At 40.5% G+C, this 8,693-nt stretch overlaps 1 long non-coding RNA gene across 1 annotated transcript in view; it reads right to left on the bottom strand.

Annotated features, from left to right (window-relative positions):
* Positions 1 to 7,037: 7,037 nt before the first annotated feature.
* The window catches only part of LOC131513525 (uncharacterized), a 51,636-nt gene continuing 49,980 nt past the window's right edge, over positions 7,038 to 8,693 (bottom strand). Inside the window, exon 5 of the long non-coding RNA XR_009262621.1 lies at positions 7,038 to 7,124. This is a non-coding gene — a long non-coding RNA (uncharacterized LOC131513525). The remainder of the gene's footprint in view (positions 7,125 to 8,693) is intronic.

Here is an 8,693-nt window from a genome sequence, read left to right as displayed (position 1 = left end):
AAGCTCTTTACCTTTTTTCAGGACTGCCTAAAAATTTAGATAGAGAACCTGCTCCAAGAAAACAGCTACCACCATAAATAACTACATTATTTTATGAATTAGGTATGGTAGACAGGGAGGAACCAATGAGGCTTCTTTGATGAAAATCGTCTGTGTCCCATTGTCTCTGAGAGGCCAACCAAACCTTTATTTTTACCAAACATTTGTTCTTTTTCATTTTCCTGTGAATCATATTTTTTCCCTTTGAAGTTCCACATCCCTACACCCTTCCTTAGTTGAAAATGATACATATACCTACCTCATTTTGTCTGTCTTTAGAATTTCCATGTCTGATCGCTTCTCGGCCTTTTGGCTAAGATCAAGTGTAGAATTTCCATGTCTGTGTGGATTTCCCATATGTACAGAATTAAACGTGATTTTCCCCTGTTAATCTGTTTCATGTCAATTTGATTCTTAGTCTAGCTGGAAGGACCTTGAAGGGGACAGAAAATTCTTGTTTCCCAACACCTTCATGTCCCTGCCCAGTTGTCACAAATATCATCTTACCAATGTGGCCTTCCTGGACTTTTTCCCAAGCAATAGGAGCAATTTTACCCTCAATACCCCCCTCCCTCCTTCCAAAGACAGTCAGGCACTTCCTATACCCACCCCAGGCTCCTTCCTTTTCTATAGCAGTAACTACTATATAAGACACTACATTTATTTGGAAAGGATTTTGTTTTCTTCTCTGCTGTGTCCCAGGGGCATAGAACAGTTGCTTGTGATAGAATGAAACAATGGGCTCTGGGCCAGAAGGCAGGAGTCCCTTCCTGCTTTTAGCATATCAATATAAACCTTCATCATTTCACATAACCACTCACATTGTACGTGTCCCTTTCTAAAATGGGGAAAAAATAAGGCATGCTGTAGAGATCAAATCTAATGATCAATGCAAAGAGAAAAAAACAAACACTGTAAAAAGTAATAGAAATAAGGGGCGCCTGGGTGGCGCAGTCAGTTAAGCGTCCGACTTCAGCCAGGTCACGATCTCGCGGTCGGGTCCGTGAGTTCGAGCCCCGCGTCAGGCTCTGGGCTGATGGCTCGGAGCCTGGAGCCTGTTTCCGATTCTGTGTCTCCCTCTCTCTCTGCGCCTCCCCCGTTCATGCTCTGTCTCTCTCTGTCCCAAAAATAAAAATTTAAAAAAAAAAAAAAAGTAATAGAAATAAAAATTTTGTTTGTCAGTTGTACCCTAATCTCTTTCAGGAAAAATAGAAGAACTTTTCAAATCAAAGAACTTTGACTTATTCAAAGTTCTAAATGACCAAAATAATTTATGGTCATTCTCTCTGCTTCAAACTTTGCGTATAGAGGAAAAAAATTGAAATCTTCAGAGATCATGCAAAGATTCAATCTGATTGATTTCCCCTATGTCCAAGTATTTCTTAATAATCTAAGCATCCACTGCAGAGATCAGGCAGAGGCCATCTTGGGTCTCTATTTTATAAATTAAGAACCAAATATCATTGCATTTTAAGTAATTAAACCTACAGTTGCATCATTCATCTACCTGTTTCTCTCAGTCATTTGGTTTGCAAGCTATGACTTACATTTACAGGATACCTAAAATGAAAAGGTCAGATGCCAGAATATTATTGTCCAGTGTTTATGACTTCTACTTCCTTGTGAATTAATTCCAATATTTGCTCTTATTAATTCTAAGGTGATCAAGTTTCAGACAAGTACAAAGTTCTGTCCAATGTAAACTCTCATCTTCCCACACAGAAAGACTTGGCCTCTCCAGATACAGTAGAATGAGCATTTCTTATACCTGGGTGGAGAATTGCTATTCACCAGGAAAGTAGTGTTAGGGGTCAGAAAACTTGGAATGAGGGATTGGGGCTAACCAGAAAAAAAAAAAAAAAAAAAAAAAAAAAAAAAAAAAAGGAAGCCAAAACAATCTGGCAGAGTAAAGCCCATTTTGCTTGCTGCCCCTGAGCATGAATTGTTATGTCCAATTAGCAAACATAGGATCCGAGATTTCCTTGGCTGCCATACAACTCAGAATGCTGCTTTAGTGGCAGCCAAATCATTATCCAGAAGCATATTTGAGAGAGGGACAGAGATCCTCAAAAGAGCATATTTGAGACATTATGACTACAGCAGCAGGCACAAAGTTCATGGTGTGCAAGAAGTGAAAATTCCTTCCTCTTGAAACACTGAAATTGTTTCCTGACTTGAGGCCCACCCTAAATTTTTTTCTAACCTGGTGTGGAAAATGGGTCTTGTCACATTAGGTAAGCTAAGGACCTGTTTTTGTTTTAAGACATTTCAGGTTTTAAAAGAAGTCATTTCAAGATGTTTGCTTTCTGTCCCCCTCTCACAATGCTGTCGCAGTGGCAAACCATGTATTGACCTGCCACGTCCTCAGCACAAGTAATAAATCGCAATCCATCAAAATGCAAAAGGATAGTTCTGGGAGGCCGATTTGACTTCCTGCAGGATACAGCCAGGATGTTGCGGCGGATTCAACAGGTTTCTAGTGCAGAATGCCCATACCCTATCCATCCAATACTACACCCCTTTGTCTAGCTGTAAGACCCCAACCAGGGGTGGAGGCCTCTCTGCAGCCCTGTCCCATCTACTGCCCTACTATGTGTGCAGTTTACTGCCTGCACCAACTGAATGGGATATGGGGTGCTTTCTTTTCTGAGAAACTTGCAATTTCCCTGGATCTCCCCTAGAGAGGAAGGTACAAGTTCTTTCTCTATTTGTGGATCATTAGACTTAAAGGGAACAAAGGGAGATAGAAGATACTTGAAGAGATAAATATGTTTATGGGGTGCCCATCCCCAACTCTTCATTCTGCCTGAGGAATGAGGTACAAGGTGTAGGACTCCCCGTACTTGTACCTAACTCGTCCACTACCTTCCCTTCTCATACCTCTCTGGGGAGGGCAGACAGAGCAGACAGAATTCCTTTTTTTTTTTTTTTTTCATTTTTGTGACCACTATTGTCTGCCTCTTAAATCTTTCTATTTAAAATGTAAGCTTAAACATTGAGGTGTCTCATTTGATTGCCCGCAAGATTTTTATAATCTTCCAATGGAGCAAGCAGGGTCCCATTTCTCTGAGCCTAAGGCGTTCACCGTAAGGGGTGTGGTTGGAAGAGTGAATGATGAGTGGCAGAAAAACTATGCTGATAAATATCTCCATTTTCTTATCCTGCCATATTACATTGTATTCACATCCTTGTGCTATCATTATGATTATTTTGGTATAAGTTTTTATACACTCGAGAAGGAAAGAAGTCATTAATTTTGTTTCAAAATATTATCCGAAAAAATCCTAAATCCTAAATCCTCTGTTTTTCTCCCATTAGGAGGAAAAATATTGGTATTGAGATTATCCAAAGCAATGGAGTCAAGGTAAGGCAAGGTAAGACAGCGGCATAACATCCCATTTCTCTTCCGTAACAGACCAAGACCCTCTGACGTAAATAATCAAACTCTGGATAATGCGATCACTTTTGCAGGAGAGCCCAGCGCCTCGACCTAATAACTCTGAACCTATGCTCCTCTGGAGAATTGAAGTCATCCCCCTCCTTAGGCTCTGTTATTCCCCTTTCATTTTACCTAGGATAGGGTTAGGTAAGAATAAATCTCAGAATTTGTGAGAATAAGCATTATTTCTTTTTATCCACTTTCCAATTTCTGTCTTCCATTGCATTTTTAAAAAACCATCATTGTAAGCATGGTTTTAAAACATTTTGACAAAGTTTTACATTCATGTTTAACCTTGTGAAGATGATCAGATTTTAGGATACAAATTACCAATGAAAATTGCAAGATTCTGAATCAAATTTACAAGTAGTATCAAAAGCAAATATTCTGTTAATCCACCTGAACTTTGTCCTTCCTTCTAGGTTTAATTAATCATTCTCCAGGGGTCTCCGGGTTTTCATTCTATTTCACCGATCCAAGTTTTTAGTTGGTTTTCTACCCAAGTACTGGAATAAATATCATTCCTCCTAATACCTTATTATCTCTGCCTTTGTGGTTTTCCTTTGTTGGTGCTGACATTTTATTTGTTTGTTTTTGGTTAATGACTTTTCTAAATCAGTAGTTTTGAAAATGTTGCGTTTTCTCTTGACTGGTCACCATCCAAACAGCTAGAAAACTCAACTGACCGTAACAGTCCTAAGGGTCAGCATCATATCTAGTGGTGGTAGTGATGTTGTTATGATGGTGCCTAATGCTGATGTCGCATTATCAAAAATTTCATAATTAATTATTTCTTGGAATGTTTATATAGAGATGTATTTATTAAAAGTGTTAGAAAAATATATATATTCACTCTAGTTCTACCCTCTTTTATCGTACCCCCTTTTGATGAGTCTACTCTAGGGGCGCCTGGGTGGCTCAGTCGGTTAAGCGTCTGACTGTGGCTCAGGTCATGATCTCAAGGTTCCTGAGTTCCAGCCCTGCATGGGGAGGTGGGGGGGTAGGGGGGGCTGTGTGCTGACAGCGCAGAGCCTGGAGCCTGCTTCGGATTCTGTGTCTCCCTCTCTCTCTGCACCTCCCCCACACTCGCACTGTCTCTCTCTCTCCCTCAAAAGTAGATAAACATTAAACAAAAATTAATGAACCTACTCTAGGTGCCAGCACAGCAAACCAAACTTCTGTTAGGCTGATTTTCTCTCAGCTGTCACACGCCACCCTCACTGGCTCAGTTCCTCTATCCTATTTACCCCTGGACCTTGGCTCAGGCTTTTGTTCTGCCCCAAACAGATACATTGTATGATTCTCTACTGTTACCTCTGGCTCTAGCCTTGCATCCCCTTTGGTACAACTTACGATATTTTTCTAGATCTTTTTCTGCTAACAGCGCTGTAACTAGGAAACACACAGTGGCCGCCCCTGCCTCCCCTGCTTGCCATACCAGTCCTCAGGGACACTGTCATGGTTGAGTTACCCATGCCATGGTGGTGACAAGGAAGGCTGACCTATGATATATAGAGTAAAAATTTAGTTTACCAGAATAATCAATATACCTAAACTCCTGTGAGATTTATATTTTGGGATCAGAAAATAAACTCTCTCTTATCACAGCATAGATTTATGAAACTGGTCTTTTGCATTATCTCCACTTAGGTTGTATTTGAGTCCAAATTTGCTTATCCCTTGCCTGGGGCTATGCAAGGGTAGGTTTCCATGATGGGCCTTGGGCTGGGTTGGCTGAAAGATTCTATTGATTTAGGACTTGGCGACCTTGATGAATAAGTTGTTGAAGTGTGGGTTCAGGAATTCAGTCCTGCCTCAGGCTCAAAACCTCTGTTCTCTTTCTGTCACCTAAGTGACTTTCTGCTTAAGAATTTCAAAAGCTTAGCATAACTGAATTCTAAGCTGATGCCAAGATACCTTGTGTTATGCCAAGACAAAAGATCAAAAAAGGAAGAGTTATGTTCAGTGACTGAACCTGAAAATAATACAGCCAATATCTTTCATTTGTATACCATTTTACGTTTTTAAAAGCATAATATCTGTTTAATATTCACAACAATACCTGTGTAATCACTGCCCCGAATTTACGATTGAGGAAGTAAAGCTCAAGGAAGAAGAGTGGCTTGTAAAGTCACACAGCAAGTAAATGGTAGAACAAAGGTGAACACTCAGCCCCCCTGGATCCTCTGTCTCCCAAGTCCTTTCTTCTGTATCACACTGCTTTGTGAATAGCCCAAGTTGTAAAATGACAACATGTTCTCAGGCATCTGAGAACATGTTTTGTTTTACCTTCATTTTAAAGATTGGTCCCAGGGGCGCCTGGGTGGCTCAGTCAGTTAAGCGTCCGACTTCAGCTCAGGTCATGATCTCGCGATCCGTTAAGTTCAAGCCCTGCATTGGGCTCTGTGCTGACAGCTCGGAGCCTGGAGACTGCTTGGGATTCTGTGTCTCCCTCTCTCTCTGCACCTCCCCCACTCATGCTGTGTCTCTCTCTGTCTCAAAAATAAACAAACGTTAAAAAAAATTTAAAGATTGGTCCCTATCTTCTACCAGATTTTCCTGATTTTCCTCAATATCACTTTTCCTGGGAGTTCTTCTTCTAGGTCAAATCTAACTCAGCTGTAAAATTTCCTTATTCTCCACCTGCCAAATTTTCTTCTCATTAAAATCCTCTTTAGAGTCCAATTAATATGACAAACCTATAGTATCCTTTTTAAAATTATTTTGAACATATGAATTCAGGAATTGAATTTTTTACATGCTGTTCTGTCTCCTGTTAATACTCAAAACACATTAAATAATCTTTACCAGAAAAGTTTCAGGGTCTGAAACTATGGATAGTGCTGACGTTTTCCATCATGTAAGGTAACTCCTCGCAGGGATTTGTGTGGTTTAGATAACCCAGCACATGAAAAAGACTTAAGGACAATGCCCTGCACGTAATACATGTTCAGTAAAAATTGTTTTGTTAGTGCCATTATTCCATTACTGTTTGGCACACAATGGAGTGTGAGGTTGAGGAAGACTTAAAAATGTACTCAATTCTCTCTCTTTATTTAAAATGGTTATTTATTTATTTTGTGAGAGAGAAGGAGAGAGAGCGGGGGAGGAGCAGAGAGAGAGAGGTAGAGAGAGAATCCCAAGCAGGCTCCATGCTGTCAGTGCAGAATGGGATATGGGGCTCCGTTTCTCAGACAGTGAGGTCATGACCTGAGCTGAAATCAAGACTCCGAGGCTTAACTGACTGAGCCAGCTGAACACCCCCAAAATGTACTCCATTCTAAATGCCTTCTGATTTGTACATTAAAACATTTAAATCACTGCCTTTGTTTGGGTGTTATTTTAAAATAAACATCATTATTAATTTTTACAAGGATACAAGAATTCTAGCCTGGTAAATTTCTGTTTACAAGTCATAGTTTGCAAAACCTGTTCTGCCCGTACAGTTACCAGCAGTAAAGGTTATATGGATGGTGTTATGAAAGTGCTCATTGCACTAACATGTTGTGGCAGAAATCCTGCAGTATTGAAACTGTTCTGGATTCTTTTCAGTCTCTTTTTATTTTTTAATCACTAAGGATATTTGGATGAAAATAATTTCCTTGTGGTTCAAGAGTTCCTCTTCCCAGGCAGTTATTTCTCTCACCTGAAATAGAAATCTATTTTTAATTCCTAAAATATGCAAGAGGCACATTGTCATTATACTTGAAAACTGGAAACTTACAACAATAGGAGTAACAACACTCAACTTAAGCCTGGGAAGAATGCATAATAAAACTATGATGTAATCAAAATTCACTTCTCTCTAATAAGCCACAATCTGGGGGCGGGGGGGGGGGGGGATTTGCATGTGCTCCTAGTTTGACTCAATACAGCGGTTACTTACTGTAATTAAGTGCACACATTAGTCACCGTAGTACTCAGAATGGCTTCCCATTGAAAGTTTCATCTGTGATCACCACCCCGTACCTCCAAGATCCTGCATATTATCTCTCCCTGAGAAAATGGACATGCTTCTGCTTTCACCAAATTCTCCCACTCCTTACAAACCACTCTGGGCTATGTCTTCTGTGTGGAAAGTTATCCTATTCCCAGAAATCCAAGCTCATCGTTCTACACACAGCGAAAAGAGTATGTACTCAATGAAGCTTTCCTTGGTGTTTTGAAAGGGAGGTGACTGTTTTTCTGTGTTTTTGCCTCCATGTGCAACTCTCTGAGCTCACCTTCTTCAAACTACATACTTTGATATTTATGTATTTGTCCACGTGGAGTCACTTTAAGCCTGAGGGTGGTTGTTTTATGTCTGTCATTTGATATTTGAACTTCGGTTCCCTAAAATCTCTTGAATGATAGACTTTAATGATTTTTATGGAATGCCTTTCAGACATTTGTCCAGTTATATTATTAATAAATGTGTCTTTGATGCTAGTATGGAAAGATAGTTAATGATCTGTTTTTCTTAATTGGATGTTTTTCATTGAATGCATGCCTATTTCAATTTCATTCGTGTTCTTCCCATATATGAAGACACTAGCTAAGTGCCCTCCTGATCAGAGATGACACATGCTCTATCCTGCCAGCATTCCCCAGAAAAGCAGCTGATGATCATCCCTTAGAGGAGAGGAAACTCCGCCCACCTGAGTTCAGGTCCAGCATCAGTGTTTCCCTGCCCTCTGGGGAAACAGAGGCTGACTGCCAGCTGACAGGCACACTTCCCTCGGCAGGATGTATGGTCCTTTGATGTGTGTCCCCATAACACACATAGGGGAGCTATAGATCCTGAAAGCACCGTTTCTTCTCATCTCTTCCTTGGAATATGGCCCTTGTATTTTCTCTTCTGGAAAGACCACATCCAGTGACCAAGCCCAGTGCCTGGGAAGTCCTTTGAGAGTTTTTCTTCTCGCTCACTACCACGTTCAATTAGACACTAGCTGCCAGGATTCTAGCTCTTGGTCTCTTCCCTTCCCTCCCCCTTGCCTGCTCCCACCTCAGTCACACCATTTACCCTCATTTGGGACCTCGCTGTTGTCAGATTACTGCCAGCATTGAGTTGACGGTCTTCCTGTCTTTGGTATAGAATCTCTCCTTGCTACCCAAGGATTATTATTGTTTGTTTTAATCTAAAAATCTAATCATGTCATGTCCTAATTCAAAGCACTTCAAGTCTCTTCACGTCCTGCCCCAGTATAAAACTGTGACTTTCTGTCTCCTCCCT

This window comes from Neofelis nebulosa, chromosome 6 (genome assembly GCF_028018385.1).
Source record: "Neofelis nebulosa isolate mNeoNeb1 chromosome 6, mNeoNeb1.pri, whole genome shotgun sequence".
NCBI lineage: Eukaryota > Metazoa > Chordata > Mammalia > Carnivora > Felidae > Neofelis > Neofelis nebulosa.
This window is presented reverse-complemented; position numbering and strand designations above follow the sequence as displayed.